This window comes from Protopterus annectens, chromosome 2.part1 (genome assembly GCF_019279795.1).
Source record: "Protopterus annectens isolate FY-2018-M chromosome 2.part1, PAN1.0, whole genome shotgun sequence".
In the NCBI taxonomy this organism is placed as follows: Eukaryota; Metazoa; Chordata; order Ceratodontiformes; family Protopteridae; genus Protopterus; species Protopterus annectens.
In genome coordinates, this window is record NC_056729.1 from 1137549941 (window position 1) to 1137570571 (window position 20631).

Sequence of the window (20631 nt, forward strand, 5' to 3'; positions counted from 1 at the left end):
TACATGTGAGAGATGCAACTATATAGCCAAACTGGAGGCTGAACTCTCTTAACTCAGGACTGGCAAGACCAGACAGGAGGAGAAGGTAACCACACACACAACAAACCCAGTCACACATAGACCTACCCAAACTGCAAATCAAGCACATAATAACACAAAAACATACTCGGAGGCTCTATTAAAAAACTTACCAAAACAACAGAGGCTCCCAAAGCAGACACCCAAAAATCCACCACCTCAAAACATAACACATGCAACACATATTTCAATAAATTGGTGTGTCAATAAATCACAGCCCTTAAGGCCAAACACTATGCCTGATACACTAGTGATAGGTGACTCTATAGTCAGACACACTGACGTCCCACTTACCAGGCTGAGCAAGGAGAGGGAAATGGTAAGCTGCCTATCGGGGGCTAGGATCCATCATATAACACACGCACTCAGGTCACTCAAAAGCACGTACAAATATGACTCCGTCATTGCCCATGCCGGCGTGAATGACCTGAGACGTACCTCCTTGGACTACATGAAAAGAGACATTTAGGAGCTCTCTGATTATGTAGCCCAGGCTGGTATGACCCTGACTCTGAGCAGCATCCTGCCCTCACCAAGAATTATGCCACAATACAAAGACAAGATGATCAGCTTTAATAATTGGCTCAATTACTGGTGTCATTCTAGGGGCATCCAATGTCTGTCAGCTTGGGATGACATGCTGGACAAGCCACGCTGCTTCATAAGGGACGGCTTGCACCTGTCACCACTGGGCCTCCGGGTATTGGCCAAGGCTCTTGCCACCCCCATAGTGCCTTTTTTAGGCAAGGCTCAAAAGATGAACCCACCTCCTTAGAAAACAAAAATGGAAAAAAATTAAGGGTAATGCTGCAAAACGCCAGAAGTCTAAATCTCAAGATGCAGGCTCCCGAAGCACTCCTCAGTATGGAGAACATCGATGTCTGCGCTGTAACCGAGACCTGGTTCAAGGCTCCTGAGAGCACCCCAGCACTACCAGGCTTTACCTCGTATCATGCTTTTCGGCCCCAAAAGCCGGGCCGAACCACAAAGGGAGGGGGAGTGTCCATATTCATTAAGGATACCCACACCTCTAGGTTAGTGGCAACTCATGAAGCATCGGAGACCATCCAGGTGCAGCTAACCATAGGCAAAACTACTATACAACTGGTTGCATGTTACAGACCACCCTCCCAATCTCAAAAACCCCACTCAGCCTTTCTGAAGACATTGGAAGATATGAATGTCTCACCAAATACCATCATATTGGGAGACTTCAACTACCCTAACATAGACTGGGTGCACTATTCTAGCCCTAACACCCTAGCCCAATGGTTCCTGGAATTCATAAACTGAAATGCAATGGAACAGCTAGTCACCTCTCCTACAAGGGGGGATAATATACTAGGCCTGATCATCACAAACATGGGGACAAAATGCTCCACACCGGAAGTATTGCACTCACTGGTGAGATCTGACCACAAACTAATCACCCTGGATATACATTTACCACCTCCACCCCCAGCACAAAAGACTACAGTGAGAAACTTCTCAAAAGCCGACTTTACACTTCTCAAGACTGAGATGGTATCATTTAAGCCCTCGGGGCCAATGGAAACCACATCTCAATCTCACAATGCTGAATCCTACACAAATGCTTTCTACGGACATCTCCAGCAATGCATGGATCGTGCAATCCCAAATAAAACCAAGCCCATCTCAACCAAAGGAAAGCATCCTGTCTGGTGGACCCCAGCCATAAACAAACTGTATAACAAAAGAAGGAAGCTACTGCAAGACAGAGCAAAATCCCATAAAGGGAAGGCATCTCTGATCAGCACTATTAGAAAGCTACGTTCTCTCATAAAAATATCCAAGGCCAACTTTGAGAGAAAAATCGCCAAGGACACTAAAGACAACCACAAGGCATTCTTCAGTTATGTTAGAAACCTGGGCGGAAACACTCAGATATGCTCAGAGTTAGCACACAACGACAAAAAATTTACCAAACCCACAGATATTGCCAACATTCTGGCAGACAGGTTCAGTGCAAATTTCTCCCCTCCCTCACCTCCAAAAGAAGAAATACTCATCCCAGCTGAATGTAACCTCCATGTCATCTCTGATGTCCAGGTGAGAACTGCCCTCAACAAAGCAAAAAACACAGCATCTATGGGACCTGATGGTATCCCCGACTGCATGATATGTGAACTCCAAGAGGAGCTAAACCCGCATATAAAAATGTTTTTTAACCTTAGCCTTACTACAGGATATGTACCTGAACACTGGCGTACAGCAACAGTGGTACCACTCCACAAGGGAGGCTCCACTACAGACCCTGGGAACTACCGCCCCATAAGCCTGACCAGCCTGGTTTGCAAAGCTATGGAAATAATTATTATGGAACTCATAAACAACGGCATTGGGGACCTACAGACACTTGATCCCACCCATTTCGGCTTTGTAAAAGGCAGATCCTGCCTTTTGAACCTGGTTGACTTTTTCGAAAAAGTCACTAGAGCCATTGATGAGGGCAAGGCAGTCCATACAGCCTACCTGGACTTGGCTAAAGCCTTTGACACAATACCCCACTCAGGGATCATAGAAAAGCTAAACAGCTTAAAAGTAAATCCATATGTCACAAGATGGGTTGCAAACTGGCTAAAGAACAGAACCCATAAAGTCAAGATTGTGGGAGCCATGTCAGACTCAAAGCCAGTCACAAGTGGTGTCCCACAGGGCTCTGTCCTGGGACCCCTCTTGTTCGGCATTTACTTCTCAGATGTGAAAGCAAACATGGGAGGGTTGTGGCTGACAAAGTTTGCAGATGACTGCAAACTAGGCGCCATAGTCGATACACCAGCTGACACATACATCCTACAGAAAGGCCTCACCAAAACGGACAACTGGTGCTGGAATCACGGCCTTAAACTGAATGTCAAGAAATGTATAGTCATCTCCTTTGGGAAAAACAAAATACCCACAAATTATCACATAGACAGTAACCCACTGAGTACTGAAAAAGTAATCAGAGACCTGGGGACCCAAGTTGATAGTGACCTCTCATTTGACACCCACGTTGCCAAAGTGGTTATGAAGACTTTCTACCTTGCCCACCTTATCATGAAGGGGTTCACATCCAGATCAAAGGAGGTCATCATGCCCCTGTACTCCTCCCTTATCAGGCCCATGATTGAGTACAATGCCCCATTTGGTATGTGCCTCACCCGGCACTTACAACAGCTGGAGAGACCCCAGAAGTACCTCACCAAGAGGATCAAGGGTTTCCAACATATGTCATATGCTGCCAGGCTAAAGAAACTCCAGCTCTATTCAGTAGCATACCGCCTGCTCAGAGGTGATCTGTGCCTGACATACAAGGCCATGTCCAACCAGGAATTGATGGACATGCTCCACCTCAAAAAATCAAAATCCATAAGAACCATGAGAGCCAAAGATTTAAACCTCAGTACAAACATGAATAGAACATGCTGGAGGGACAGATTCATAACTCAGAGGCTTCCCATACTCTGGAACAAAATCCCAGTCCATGTTAGGCAGAGCCCCTCACTGACTAAGTAAGGGGGTCTTCAATGTGTCACTACTAGACAAAGGCACAGTATTCTAAATTTATTCTATACACCTTAGTACCACTACACGGGGTGGCGAAAGTCACATCTCTAGGGCTAGGCTTGCAAATGCTTCAGGGCAAATAGCCTAGTACTAAACTATGAAACTATGGAATTAGCTGGGCTGCTGAAAGTTTATTGCATACGTTTGCCATGAGTATGGAAAATTACTTCAATTTATTTGGTGTTCATTCTTAAAAAGGCATACATTTTCCTGGCCTGTACTCTCTAAGTATAATGAGATCTTTAATGGGTCTGAATTACCACTGATACTGACAAATGGACTTAAAGCCTTACCAGAAGGATGAAACCTCAATAGTACAACAATCAGCAACCTAAACTGCATTGTCATTACCAGAACATGAATCCATAAACTTGGGTCTGAGTATAAAATCTACAGCCTTCTGATTTTCTCAGCAGCAGAGGTAAGTATGCAGTCTGGTGAGCTAGGTTCCCTGAAAGACCATGTCTAATCTCGTCTTGGGAAAGCTTTTTTTTCTAGACTGAATTTTCAGCAGTTCTCAGGCATTAAAAATTGGAAGTTCTGTGTGACAATAAATAAAAACTTCCTCATTCTTTCTATGTTTGCTATCAATACCCTTCAAGAAAATCCTCTGCATAAGATGGTTGGTGTTAAGCAAGTTCTTTTGTCTTGAGTTATTGATCAATTTGACCACAGTCCAGTTTTTACCATTTGTTACTCAATTTTGTTCTATATATCCATCACAAAGATGCATTAAATAGCCAGACAACTCAAACTAATCAAAGAACATAGGTCTGAAATCATAAACATCTAGTTTTCATGCTGCTACCATATGCACATCACACCTCAACGCACACACAATAGCATGCCATTTTATATGCATTAAATGGCTCTACATGTCATGTAGAGCCTCCAAACAAAGGTAAACTACAGAGTATGCTAATGAAAATAATCAGCTGAGTTATATGCTAATGAACCAATCCAATAGTACAGCAGGCACCAACCACTAAACTGCATTGTCATTACCAGAACATGAATCCATTCAGGAAGTTATAAAGTAACCATGTAGTGATGGTGTAGCCCTTTGCTAAGAACACCAAAACCTATTGTAAAACAGCCACCATCTCACTTAGAAAAAAAGCAATGTTAGGAGCTGCTGATGTCTTGCATATGTATGTGCAACAGGCTAAAATCTGTGCTACTGATGCTGTTGATAGACCTCGTCCAAGTAGAAGAAGGATGCTCAGACCTCATTTAAAATATCATGAACTGCATGATATTGAAATAGTAGATTGATACAGGGTTGATAGGGAACTTCTGCCACCCCCACCTCAGACCCAGGGGAAATCAAGGAGAATCTATACCAGTGGAAACTAAGGTATGTGTATATTAAGGCTAATAGCTACTGGTACATTCCAGGGACTCACAGAGGATAAATTAGGGGTATCATAGGACTCAGCTTCCAGAATATTTCACTAATATCTTAATGCTATGCTACAACATGCAAGGGAGTACATCTATTTTCTGTACACAGCAGAAGAGAGAGCAAGAGCATTGCAGAAATTCTATGCTGTAGCAAACTTCCCTGAAGTCATGTGGCCATAGACTGCACTCACACAAAAATAAAGTCCCCACCTGGTGAACAGGGAAGGACATTCAAATACAGGAAGAGACTCCATTCAATCAACTACCAGGTTATCTGTATCCTCAATTTTTGTGCAGGTGATGAAGCCAGTTATCGTGACTCACGCATATGGCACATCTTGCATCTTTACACAAGGTTTGCTAGGGGTGATGTTCCACAAGGCCATCTACTGGGTGATGTAGGTTATGCACTGGAACCATGGCTCATTACAGCAATCAGAAATACACACACAAACCCTCAGAAGAAGGATACAGCTATGCCTACACTCAAACTAGAATCATTACGGAGCATGTGTTTAGCATGCTGAAGTCACAGTTTCATGTGTTGCACAATATCATCATTAGGATAGCTGCACCTGGGACAACAACAGCCAGAACCATGCATTCCAGGACCACAGGCAGAGCCAGCACCTTCCACAGATACTGATGAGGATTCTGAGAGAGAACCTCCAGCTGCAGAGGTAGCCAGCAGATGTAGGTATGCACAATATGCCCTTTTCCTGGCTAAGAGGCAAAAGATAGCATACACACCCATCAATTAAGACTCAAAGGTCAGTGTACACACCCAAATGATAGCACATACACTCACCAGTGAAGAAATACACATAACTACCTAATCACATACAAATATTAAAAGTGATGCCAGTTGATATCCACAAAAATTGCTTATCCATGTAATATGTGTGCATGGATAGCATCAAAAGAGACAGCCCCAAAGCACTCGACTCATAACTGCAGTGATGTCAAGGTAAGTGTGGAACCTGTGTGGAACCTGTAATATACAAACAAATGTGTAAGAAGATAAACTACCTGCATACTGTTAGTCTCATACCTATCCATTCTCTGCATCAGACATATATACAATCCTCAGTCAAACACAAATGAACAAAGCCCATGGCACAGTCACCATCATTCTCATGGGGTGGAGGAGGTGCAGTAGACCAAGGGTGGCACTACAGACACATGGATGACAGTCCCCCCCCCAGCAGATGTACCATAACAGACACTGCCAAATATGGTGTGTCACTCATCCCAACCAATGAATCAACCACACAGTTGAGGCATTCACACAATAGCAAATGATAACACAATAGTGGGAAGTAACCTTATTAACATGGACAGCACAGTAAAGCATGAACTGCTATATGTACAGTATAGCAGCAGTGAAATTTTAAAATTGCATACATTGCAAAATTGTTTTCTCCACTGCATTTTGAAATACATTCAAAATATGAGCATGCAAGCAGTTGGTGTTTAGGACTAATATAATTTATGAAATAGTGCAGTGATATGTAGAACAATCTCCTCCAAGTAACTAGCAATAATGGTGTGCCTGTATCCAACCAGTCAACCCTTATTCCACTTCCATAGCTACAACATTGTTTTTCTATATTGCAGATTCAGCCCTCTGAGCATTGCAAAGATGCAAATGAGGTGTGAAATCATTATTATTCCTGAATACAAAACAAATTACTTGGTGTAGGGGATGTAAACATGGTGTAGATAACTACATGAGTGCATGCACATGCCCTGGGATTGCAGGGAGAAGCAATAAGAATTGTAAGCAATAAATGACTTGCAACTGTTTTTGATTGCTCTGACTACAACAAGCAATACTGAAGTGGCTGTTCTCTCTGAACTGTTTATATCATGCAGAGTAGACTTGCAATAAAATGGTGTAAGCACATTGAGACCTATAAAAACAACCTTAACAACATTAATGTCCCTGTACTAAGAGCACATTGTCCATCCTGTTCTTGAAATGTGTCTGAAATGCTGATCAGCTATATTACACATTGAAACAAAGGTGCAAATAAATGGCCATGAAATTGCATTTCTGTAGTTAAGCTGAGAGAAGGAGAAGATGTTCTGAAAATAAAGAAAAGAAGTAGCTGGCAGTGTTGGCAACCTAATATGACAATGATTTGAACTATTATTAATGTAAAGTGGTGGTTAATAAGAGATTGATCCAGACATGCTCTAGCATATTAGAAAGTAACATTTTCTGGTCCTGTGTTGGTGGCAAATAAGAAACACAAGTGAGTATGTGTTGTTATTGCACTGAGTTGAGGGTTCAATTCTAGATAGTGTGCTGTCTGACAGAGTTAATGCATATTTTCAGAGCAAATGGTCAGGTTATACCATACACAGATCTAAAAAACTACACAATCCTGCCTCCTTTTCATTAATATCATCCTATGTTTGTTACTAATGACAATTGTCTATTATTTTTTTTATTTTTTGTGTTCTTTATTTGTGCAGGTTTTGGCAAAATGCACTAACTGGCAGCATTTTGAAGCAGTGAATGAGAGTCCACTGCCGAGTGTACAATGTCTTGCCATCAGTAGCACATTTCACAGTGGCACAGGTGTGCTTTGCTGTAGCACTCTGAACAACAGTAAGAGAAGAAATTGTACATTGCATCTAATTGTCATTGTAGCATAAGGATTAAATGAAATTATTTTAAAGAAACAAGAAAGAGGATGCAGAGTTTGAAACCACATGCTTCTTGGAATGTTTGCAACAGATGTAAAAATGCAACTTGTGATTTGTTGCGTCAAATATAAAAAATATAAATGAACAGACCTGTCATGTTCAGATGCCCAGTGTTTGGCTCGGTATATGTCCCCTTTTCTGTTTGAATCTGTCAACAAGATCTTCCTCATATATATGATGGGTATTAGCATCTGAGCAAATCCTTTTGATTCTTAGAAATTGTGACTTTGGAATGTTTCTGTATATGTGAGATGGATGAAAGCTGGTAACAAATTCAGTCCTTTATTCAGTAAATTGACATGAAAATGTGAAAGATCAACAGAAGAGATATTTATTACATTGTTCAATACTACTTCTTTACCATTAGTCTGAGTAGTTGTTCCATGCTTTCTGGCCCTATGTTTCCACCCCCCCCCACTTTGGTTTGACCCTAAAGGGGCAGTCATCTTACTTTTTTTGGCTGTAGGTGAGTCTGTGACATTCTGTGCATAGGAGTCCAATCCAGAGGAAGATTCTTCCCCTGATCCCTCACTATATTGAAGAACAGCTCATTTATGATCAGGCCCATAACTTCTATTTGGAAGAGATTGACATATGGAGGAGATACTTGCATGATTGCTGGTTGGCATGGAGATCAGATAGCATTTAACTTAAGGAGTTTGTTGAATACCTTAATCATAACAAGTGAGGGATTGAGTTTACAGTCTCCTTTGATACCAAGAGCATCACATTTCTTAATGTATTGGTAACACGGAACACTGATCATACTCTTTCTACTGAAGACTATAGGAAACATCCACAATTCAACTCCTTACTCCATGCCACCAGCTTTCATCCATCTCACATATGCAGAAACATTCCAAAGTCGCAATTAATAAGAATCAAAAGGATTTGCTCAGATGCTAATACCCATCATATATATGAGGAAGATCTCATTGACAGATTCAAACAGAGAGGGTACAAAGCAGGGGACATATACCGAGCCAAACACTGGGCATCTGAACATTACAGGTCTGGGTTATTACAATATAAGGACAAACTGGTGAAACAGAATCCACCCATCAGACTTATTACGACTTATGGGAGGAACACAGATGTCCTTACCAATATTGTACACAGACACTGGAACATTCTCCTGGCTGATACTCGGCTTAGGGATATTGTCGTTGAGACGTGCCACTTTTCCTTTAGAAAAGGAAAAAATTTAGGCTCACATATGAGTCACTACAAACATATAGGTACCCCAGATATACATTCTACACAAACAACTATAGAGGTCAGGGCTGTACAAGGTTGTTTTCCATGTGGACAATGTAGACATTGCAAGTATCTTCAAAACTAGGGAGTTTTCAAGGAAGAACAGTGGCCAAATATTTAATATTAATTTTTTTGTGAATTGTCAATCGGAATGGCTAATATATTTGACCACATGCAGTTATTCTGTTTTTTATGGTGGCCAAACCTCTAGACAATTCAAGTTCAGAATTTCGGAGCACCTAAGTGTATATAAAGGGGAATGTTTTTCACAAGCATTTGATACACTGATGAAGGCTTTGTAATTTTTCAGCCGAAACTGGTCTGTTTGTTCTAATTATATTACTACAATAAATCTTATTGTCACTGTTTTGCTGGCTCTTGCTTTTTTGAGAAAACTTTATGTTTCCCATCCACTCATTAAGGTTTCTCTTGAAGAGTGTTAGTGAGGAGCTCTGCCTAATGTAGATTGGAGTCTTGTACCAAAGCATGGGAAGACTCTGGGACAGGAATCTATCCCTCCAGCACATCCTATTTATTGTTGTGTTGAGATTTAGATCCCTAGAACGTGTGGCTCGAGGGGATAAGGTTTTCTTTAGGTAGAGCATGACCATCAATTCTGGGTTGGACATGGCCTTGTATGTCAGGTGGAGATCACCTCTGAGTAGGCGGTATGCAACCAAGTACAGCTAGAGTTTCTTCAGTCGAGCTGCATAGAGCATCTGTTTGAGGCCAGTAATCCTCTTGGTGAGGTACTTCTGTGGTCTTTCCAGCTGTTGCAAGTGTCTTGTAATGTACATCCCAAATGGGGCATTGTACTCTATGATGGGTCTGATGAGTGATTAGTAGAGGGGCACAATGACCTCTTTTGATCTGGATGCAAACCCTTTTGTGATTAGGTGGGACACATAGAAGGATTTTCTAACCACTTTGGCAATGTGATTATCAAAGGAGGGATTACTATCTACTTGGGTCGCCAGATCCATTATTACATTTTCCATATTTAGGGTATTACCACATATGTGGTAGTTTGTGGGCACTTTGTTTTTTACAAAGTGGATGACTATGCACCTTTTGGCATTTAGCTTGAGGTCATGATTTTGACACCAGGTATCCATCTCAGTGAGACCCTTTTGGAAGATGTCTGTGTCAATTATAGCCCCTAGTTTGCAGTCGTATGTGAACTTGGTCAGTCATAGTCCTCCTGTGCTTGCCTGTACCTCTGAGAAGTGTATGCCGAACAGGAGGGGTCCTAGGACTAAGCCCTGGGGAATGCCACTTGTAACCAGTTTAGAGTCAGACCTAGCTCCTGCAACTCTCACCATGTGGGTTCTATCCGTGAGGCAGTTGGCAACCCATCTTGTGTCATAGAGGTTTATGTTCAGGCTGGTGAGCTTGTCTATAATACCAGAGTGGGGAATGATGTCACAGGCCTTTGCGAGGTCTAGGTAGGCTGTGTGTACCACCTTTCCCTCGTCTATAGCCTTGGTAACTGTCTCAAAGAAGTCCACCAGGTTTAGGAGGCACGATCTGCCCTTAACAAAGCTGAACTGGGTAGGGCCAGTGTTTGGAGGTTCTCAGTGTCTCTGTTAATGTGTTCCATGATGATGCGCTCCATAGCCTTGTAGGCCAAGCTAGTCAGGCTTATAGGGGGATAGTTTCCAGGGTCTGTTGTGGGTCCACCTTTGTGGCACAGAATAACCATTGCTGAGTGCCACTCTATGGGTACATAGCCTGTGGTGAGGCTGAATTTGAACAGTGTGTTTAGGTGAGGGGTTAGTTCGTCTTTGATCTTGTGTAGGACGCAGCTTGGGACACTGTCCGGTCCCATTGATGCTGTGTTTTGGCTTTTGAGAGGGCTGTTTTAACCTGAGTGTCTATGATTTCAGGGGCTCTACATTCTTCTGGTATGGTTATAGGCCCTTTTGGGGTGAGAGAGGGATGAAGTTTGCACTGAACCTGTCTGTAAGGATGTTGGCGATATTGGTTGGTTCAGTGTATTTTGTGCCATTCTGCACTAACTCCGAGCAGATCTGAGCATTGCCACTTAGATTCTTGACATAGCTAAAGAATGCCTTGTGGTTATCTCATGGCAATTTTTCTTTCGAAGCTCACCTTGGATGATTTTATGAGGGATCATAGTTTCTTGCTGATACTGATCAGGGATGTCTTCCCTTCTTGGGATTTTCCTCTTTTCTGTACTAGTTTCCTCCTTCTATTGTATAGCTTCTTTATGGCAGGGGTCCAACAGACTGGTTTCCTTTTCTTGGAGGAGTGAGTCTTGGTTTTGCTTGGGATAGCATAATCCATGCAATCTTGTAGGTGCCCATAGAATGCATTAGTAAAGTATTTTGCAGCTTGGAAAGAGTTATCCTTTAGCATGGGGGCTTTGAAACTTTCCACCTCGGTCTTAAGTAACGTGAAGTTTGCTTTTGAAAGGTTTTTCATGATTGTTTCCTTGTCCGGGGGTGGAGGCGGAATGTGGATATCCAAAGTGATTTGTTTATGGTCAGATCTAACCAGCGAGGGGTTGACCTCCGGTGTGGAACACCAGTCACCCATGTTGGTGATGACCAGGTCCAATATGTTGTCACCTCTGGTGGGAGTGTTGATCATTTGATCCAGGGCGTTTGAGTTTATAAATTCTAGGAAATGTTGGGCAAGAGAGTTAGTACTTGAGTAGTTCTCCCAGTTAATGTTTGGGTAATTGAAATCACCCAATATTAGGGTGTTTGGTAGGACTTTTATGTTTCCCAGTGTTTTCAGAAATACGGAATGGGGGTCTTGGGATATGGTGGGTGATCTATAACAAGCTACAATTTGAATTGCAGTTTTTCTCATTGTTAGTTGCAAGTGGATGATCTCTGAAGCACCGTGCTGTGCCGCTAACCTGGAGGTATGGTTATCCTTGATGAATATGGATACGCCCCTGCCTTTTGTATTTCGGTTCGGGTTCTGTGGCCGAAATGTATGGTATGAGTTATAGCCTGGTAGTGCTGGGGTGCTGTCTGGAGCCTTAAACCAGGTTTCTGTTACTACACATATATCGATTTTCTCCATACTGAGGAGTGCCTCCAGTGCATGCCTTTTGAGGTTTAGACTTCTGGCATTGAATAGCATTACCCTCAGTTTTTTGTTACTTGTGCTATTTATGGTGGTGGGTTTGTCTTTTGAACCTTGCCTAAAAAGGCACAATGGGGGTGGCAAGAGCCTTGGACAGTATTCAAAAGCCTAAGGGTGACAGGTGCAAGCCATCTCTAGTGAATCAGTGTGGCTTGTCGAGCATGTCATCCCAGGCAGACAGACACTAGATTCCCTTTGAATGACACCATAAACTTAGCCAGTTGTTGAAATTGATATTTTTTTCTTTATACTGTGGTATCATTCTTGGTGAGGGCAGGATGCTTCTCAGGGTCAGGGTCATACCGGCCTGGGCTACGTGATCAGAGAGCTCTTCCATGTCTCTTTTCATGTAGTCCAGGGAGGAAAGGCTCAGGTCATTCACACCAACATGGACAATGACAGAGTCATATTTGTACTTGTTCTGGAGTGACCTGAGTGCTTGTGTTATATGGCGGATCCTGGCACCCAACAGGCAGCTAACAGTAACCTTTTCCTTATTCAGCCTAGTGAGTGGGACGTCAGTGTGCCTGTCTATAGAGTCACCTATTACTAGTATGTTGGGTATTTTATATTGCCTTAAGGGCTGTGATTGCATGGCACACTGGTTTTGTGAAGTATGTGTTTCATGGTTTGTTTTGGGGGGGGGGTGGAGGTTGCTTGGATGTCTGCTTTGGAGGTCTCTGTTGCTTTTGAAGATTTTTATTTACAGCATCTGAGTATGTTTTCATGTATTTATGTGTGTTTTTTGCCAGTGCTGGTTTAATGAATCTATGTGAGACTAGTGCTGTGTTGCAAGTATTTTCCTTCTCCTCTTGACTGTCAGTTCCAGTCTTGGGTTGAGAGAACTTAGCCTCCAGTTTGGCTGTATAATTGCATCTCTCACATGTATTAGTGTTTGGTGGTAGGAGGAGAGGGTTGTCTGTGTACATGAGGCAGTTGTAACATTGCCTCAAAATGCCCAGTTCACCAGTTGGACTGGAGAGTACACCTGAAACCACCCTTTGGACATGCCTGGATAGGTACAGTGAACTGTTTTACTGAATGGTTGGTAAGGTCGAATAGAGAACCTTGTCCATCTGTACAGTATCGTGGGGTCTAGTGCTAGGGTTTATAAGTGCTTGCTATGAGTTTTGAGCAAGCGCCAGGCTGAGAAATGAATGGCTTGAGTGCATAAGTTGAAAGTTTGTCTAGTTCCAAGAGAACATTTGAAGAGGAGACTTTGTGGAGCCAGGAATAGTTATACCCTAGCTGTGTGCAAAACCAGGCAAATGCAGTTTTATAGCAGGAAAATGAAAGAGATAGAAATTAGCCCAAAATGGCCAATAAGCTACTTATTTCAGGGCTGAAACCACTCCTCCAGGGACAAATAGGCTGCTCAAAGCTCCCCTCTCTCACAGGTGAACAGAGAAACTTCCTTCTATCCAAGTAAGATATTGGCAAACACAGAGATTTGTAACACAGCCCTGAATTCAGAACTAACCTGAAAACTGGACTATACTAGCTTAGAAAGGCAGAAACAAGTATATTTTTTGTTTTTTGTTTTTGTTTTGTTTTTTTCAGAAAATAAAGGAGATACAATCAAAAAAACACTTTAAATGCACAGAAAAGGATACTTATAGTTATATATCTCAGTAATAAAGTAGGAAGAAACACAACTACAGTAAAAGCAGATGAATAAAGTGCAATTATATATATATATATATATATATATATATATATATATATATATATATATATATATATATATATATATATATATATATATATATATATATATATAAAACAATAGAAAACGAACAAACTGATTTAAATAAGTTACCCAATTAACCAGAAAAAAGCTCAAAATTGAGCCCTGTTCCAGCAGTCTTCAGTCAGACAAGACTGCACACTCCTGCTAATAGGGTGCAGGGGAGCCTTCTCCAAAAAAGATGGCCTGGATCAGTGCTCAAGTTATACAAACAAAGCTAAATTCAGCAGGCCTGAATCTGGTCAATGCTACATCAACAAGGCACACCAATTTCAGAAAGAAACAGTTCAAATAAGCATGCACAATAAGCCTGTGGCCAGAAATTCCCAGCTCAAAAGGGCAGACTCCAACCTCTCCTCCCACAAGAGTGCAGATCACAAACCTTCTTAATATACACTTTTAGAATAGCAGACACTGAGCCTTCAGTCAGCAATTCCCAGCTAAGAAGGATGTAAGCTGCCTGTCCTGTCACAACAGTGCAGACCACAAACCTTATTAATGTAAAACAACCGGTATGAAGCCCAAGTGCTTAAACCAAAAGACTTAGAATAACATTTACAATTTAATCAGGCTACTACCAAGCAGTAATAAATGCAGCAGAATAAATAAAATTGAGTACATTTAAGAAGAGGCAAAAGCAAAATATATTTGACAATAAATGCATTTCTGATCGAAACCGGAAGGACAATGATATGGATAACAATTATGAAAATAGGACACTTAAAGACTTAATGTATGATTTTGGGAAAAAGTTGAAAATATGTAAAAGTTTGCAATTAGAAAATGAGTACTTGAAGAAGTGTTTGGATACCCATATAGTCCCAATGGGGCTCAGGTTCTTCAAATATCCGATGGGTATTGAATTAAATGATGAAGTGGTAGGGGAATGTATTAAAATGTTTGATGACTTTGGTTTTACATTCATGTGGTTCATTTTGAACTGCAATGACAAGGCAAGTTACAGGTATTTAATAACAAGAATAAAAATGACACCAGCATTGAGTTTAAGAAAAAAACGGTTTACACCCCCTTAATTCCCACCCACCTTATGTTTGAAAAAAAAAATGAAATGAAAAAAATTGTATACAACAAACAAAACAGACAACAAAAAAGTGAAATGCAATTTGAATTTTAAGGAAGCGTATGCATTGAGGGAAATACAAAATAATAAAATAATAATAATAGATAAGAATGAAAGCAGATAAAGGGGGTAGGGTTGTTATTCTTGAAAGAGAAGAATATAGAAATGAAATGAATGAAAATTATTTAATTTGAATTATTCTTTACCTTCCAGAAAAAATGTAAATACAATATAATTAAAAAAATATTTTATACCTAGAAGACTTTTTGATTTTGATTGGGATTGATATGGATATATATGGATTAAAAAAGAAAATCCCATTTATAAGTACAATAACAATATATATACCCAAGATACACAAAGACTTATAAGACCCTCCTAAGCCCCCCTATTATATCTGGAAAACCGTCAAAACTTTCAAATTTGGGATCGGTCAATGCATTAGGGCTGCTAGGATGACATCAGACTATCAGGATTTTGTGAGAGACTTATTGGAAGAGGTCCTCTCAATTTAAGAAATAGTACAAATGGCAAAAAGGTAGAGGACAGAATAGATTACAAATGGATTTAAATTAAAAAATGAGTTAGAAAGGAAAAAGGAAAATGTTAATAGCACTATGGATAAAAATATGGTTCTCTTATCAAAAGCAAAATAAAGTAGGAGGAAACACAAATACATTAAAAGCAGATGAATAAAGTGCAATTTTGTTTTGTTAGTAAAGTGCAAGGAGAGAGGAAGGAAGAACCTAAGTGGGTTGGCCTTCTCAAATCTTCTCTCTGTATTACATAGACTGAACACTAGGCTCAGAATATGATCTCACTGGACTCAGTTAAGTGAGAAAATGAGACGGACTCAGGAGGAGTGTTCAAATACAGACTTACAGGAGGGGCGGGCAATTCCAGAGCCACCAACACTAACACCAAAACAAGAACAGGGAGGGTGGGTGGGGATCTAACTGCAGAGAGACACACAGCACACTATATTCAGTGAAACACACAATTAGGTAACAGAAAAAATGAAATTCAGTACTTTTAAAACTGCAAGTTTGTACTTAACTTCAGCTTCTAATGCAGGTGATTGTAGCCAACTAAGTCTCTCAGAAGTTGAGCATAAAATGAATTCTCAAACTTTGTGGCTAGCACTTAAAGTACAGAGGAAGCCCGCTAGGCTAACAGTTAAATATCAAATAACAAAGAAGTGAGAAGACCACCACCCCCTCTTATAGCAGAGAGACATACAGCACACTATATTCAGTGAAACACACAATTAGGTAACAGAAAAAATGAAATACAGTATTTTAAAACTGCAAGTTTGTACTTAACTTCAGCTTCCAATGCAGGTGATTGTAGCCAACCAAGTCTCTCAGAAGTTGAGCATAAAAATGGTACAAGCAGGAACTTATTAGCCAATGGGAGGATGAGTTTAAGACTGCTGATATCCCTCAGTTGTGTAAGTATACTGACCCATCAGTATTAAATGCTATAGAGTACAGGACACAACCAAACTGTTTATTCACTATGATTTCACGTCTCTTCTTCTCTATTGTACAGCTGCTTAAGACATTGCAGTGAACTTTGAGGTGCATCAAAGGAGGTTAACTTGCCTCAGAGTGGCACAGGGCACATATGCATCAGATCTTACTGTAATTCTAAGAGTATTGTAATTGTATGCAGTATGTAAATATGTAATAAATAATTGCATCTCTGATATCATAGTGGTCCAGTTGATTAATGGCAGAACAGAGTAAGACCTTCCCATCATACCTGGATGTGGTGAAGGTGTACAGACTGGATAAGCATAACTGTTTCTTTGCTGATATTATATAGTCATGTTATGTTCCATGAATCTAATTCTCTGTCTCTTTTTTTGTCTCCCCCACCCCTTTCTTTCTCTTTTTCTTTGGTGGGGGGTAATATTTTATATGGCATAAAAATGTTTTGTTGTCATACATTTCTGTTTACAAAAATGACATGCAGCATAGACAGATAGACTGAAGACTGTCGATAGGCCAACCATCACTACACAGGTTGCAGCACCGACACCCAGCACTTCAGAGTTTCAAGCTGTCAGCTCTGCCTCCACAAACTCTGCCCCAGTTGTGCCATCCACATCAGCTAGCTTTACCCTGGCAACTCGTGCTCTGAAACTCTCTGAGAGTCATATTAATGGAGGTGGTGAGTTTGTCACCTGCCAGAAGCTGACAGGACTGTTAGAGGGTATATTGGAAAGGGCCTCACTGTCTGAATCAGGCATGTTGCAAAGGTGCTTCTTTATGTTGCCAAGATGAGGTTGAATGGCTGTTCTTGTTCTATGGCAAAACTTAGTTGCAGCCATCACCCACATTAGTTCAGCTATCCTGTCACCAAGGTGCTTAAATATGTTGTGCTATCATAATACAGAATAAAGGAAGACTAAAGGCAATACTTTGCAACAGTTACTTTAACAGTTCTTTGACTACTGGATGCAGCACAGTGCAATGCTGTCTGTGAGTGCTGACATAACTCACTTGTCTGAAGATTTTGTTTTGGCCATAGAGTCAAGGGTTCAAGTCCAGATGTATGCTGCATTATTTCTTACTGTGATGTTATACTTCTATGACACACATCTTAATTTTTATCCAGTAACACTCTTTCATGAGCAGATTTTGAATACTGTTGCAAACAAGGATGTACAGACACATCCATGCCCATAAAGAATAATTATTACATCACCCTTATTCTAATCAGCATCAGTTTTTGCCTGTCCTACAGCTTCTTCATCCCCACAGCTGTCACATACTGATACACAGCATGACTGATTAATACTGAGGACACACTATGAAGATGTACATTAATGACCCATAACACCACCCTTTCATATTCATATGTCTTTCTGTCTTCACCCCTTCTCTCCCACCGCTTTGTACTGTTGAATATTCATTAGCCAGATGGATGTAAATGTCATGTTATGGCATTTGCAGTTTGCCATTACTTTGCTGTTCTATAAAACCTACATCTTCCATTGGTTTCAAAGGTGTGATTCTGACATGTGTAAAGTAGGATTTCCTTTGTGAGGTCTAGACATAATGATCACGTCTATAAACTTAATTTTTCATCTTGACAATGGTCATATCCAGCATTAGGTGAAACTCATACTGCCTGTTTTTATAAGTGTCTTTCCTGTGAATGAGTTGCCTGCATTTCTCTCTAAGCATCTTCTGTTTTATCAGTTTTAGTGCTCAGCAGTTGTGTGAGGTTTGGCAATGAGCAACTGCAGTATGTCATGCTAAATGGCATTTCAAGTGTTATTGCAAAATGTGGCAAGTGTTTGCCTTACACATCATTGCACACCCAATTAATTGTGATTTCCATTGAAGCATGGCTTCTATGTAGTAGGTGTAAAAGATTATTTCAGTAGCTATTATTCACACAATTTTGTCAGGAAACATATTTATAATTGTCATTCCTAGGCATTCTTAAAATCATGATAAAAAGTTAATATAATAATCACATCCTGACACAATTTAAAATAATTATCTCCATGCTAGAGTAGAACCTTGCTTCAACTCTGCTTTTCTATTTAGCTTAGAAAGTTTACACCTTGTGCCCCAGAGAAAGCTAAGTTAGCTGGTGGATTTTCTCCACTAAGTACTGTCCAGAGTGCTGCTGGCCACACATTGTTGCTAAGCCTGTTTTTGCTTCACAACAAATGAAGTTTTTCACTGTTTCCTTCAGCAGAGAACTCTGTTTGCTTGCAGCATACCATTGCACAAATGGGGAAAGCAAGCACAACACCTCATTTTTGATTTGAGCTTTGGAGCTAACAATGAAAGTTATAGCAAAACATGCAGGGCATATGGATACAATATGTGAAGATAAAAACGATCTGCTGAAAATGTAATCAGAATCACAACATTTCCTCTGTGATTCTTATTTATGCAAAGGTTGGTAGGGAGCACCACTGAACACCACTAAACACAGGTACTTCGCTGTCCGAGTTCAGCACATCAAAGTCTGATCAAGCATACAATAACACTTTGACAACATCCACACAAATCTGTTTCTTAAAAATTTGCTTTAGGAAGATATTTGGAAAAAATAAGTATTGCTATTGGATATTATTAATTCATTACATGAAAACTGTGTAATGTACTCTTGTGAAATGCAGTGAACTGTGTGATTAATTGACCACTTCATTCTGGACAGTTTGGTCTGCACTGCATCACTGACTCTTACAAAAGATATACAACCACATACAGCCTTGATGCACAAAAATTATTATTTTTTTTATCCCACCTGCAATGGAACATTAAGTATTGCTTGGTATTGACAGTCTACATTCACTAAGCATGAACACTTACCATTGGTAATATCAGTACCATTTATTAAGGTTTACATCCCATCATCATAACCTGATAATTCATGAATGATTCATTGTCCATCCTGTCTTTCACAAGTCTCATCTACACAAGACCGGTAGGTACATATCACTCTCAGTTCGGCAATATACATTAATGACAACATAGCTGGCATAAGTCAGCAGTATGTATTTATTACCGATCCTAACACTGACCTTACTCTGTTATATCAACAAATATGGATTTGCACAAAACCTTCAGCAAGACAACATATTATCTAACACAGAATGAGACACTAATCCTATTTATACTGCACTGTCAGAATGTAAAGTCAGATTTCTGCAGTGGTGGTTGCATTAAGTCTTGTGTCTTCTAGACTGAGCCAAAAGTAGGTAGGGTGTTCTATTCTCATTGCAGTCAATGTGTGTGTGTGTGTGTGTGTGTGTGTGTGTGTGTGTGTGTGTGTGTGTGTGTGTGTGTGTGTGTGTGTTAAGTTCTGCAAATATGACCTTAACTAATGCTGTCCACAATGCAGTAGTAGCCTGGAGTTAATTTTACACTGCAGGGTGTGTCTACATCAATCTCAGACATTTCTTCCAACATAATCTTCTCTGCAAAACCACACTGATGCCATCCTCTATAAAGTGCACACTCACACTCTAAAAGCCACACTTTTGTGGTGGCACTTGTGTTTAGTACTGTATTCTCAAGATTATATAGCTAGATAAATAGGGAGTTCTACTCTCATGGCAGTCAATTTGTGTGTATATGGAGCTGTGCAAATATGAACCTAACTACTTCTATCCACATTATAGTAGTAGCCTGGTGTTAATATTCCATTGCAGGATGCATTCACATCAATGTCAGACCCTTCTCCCATCATCTTCTCACCACACTAATGTCATACTGTTTAAAGTGCACTCTCACACTATGAAAATGAGACTTGTGCAGTAGCACTTACATTCAGTGCTTTGTTACCTAGACTGAATAGATAGATAGGAAGGGAGTTGTAATCTCACAACAGTCAATTTGTGTGTGTGTGTGTGTGTGTGTGTGTGTGTGTGTGTGTGTGTGTGTGTGTGTGTGTGTGTGTGTGTAGAGTTGTGTAAATATAACCTTAGCTATTTCTGTCCACATTGTCCTAGTAGCATAGAGTTAATTTTACACTGCAGGGTGAGTACACATCACTGTCAGACCCTTGTCCCACTGCAGAATGAGTCCATATTAATGTCAGACACTTCTCTCATCATCTTCACTGCAGTACCATACTGATTTCATCCTGTATAACGTGTACTATCACACTATGAAAATCAGACTTATGA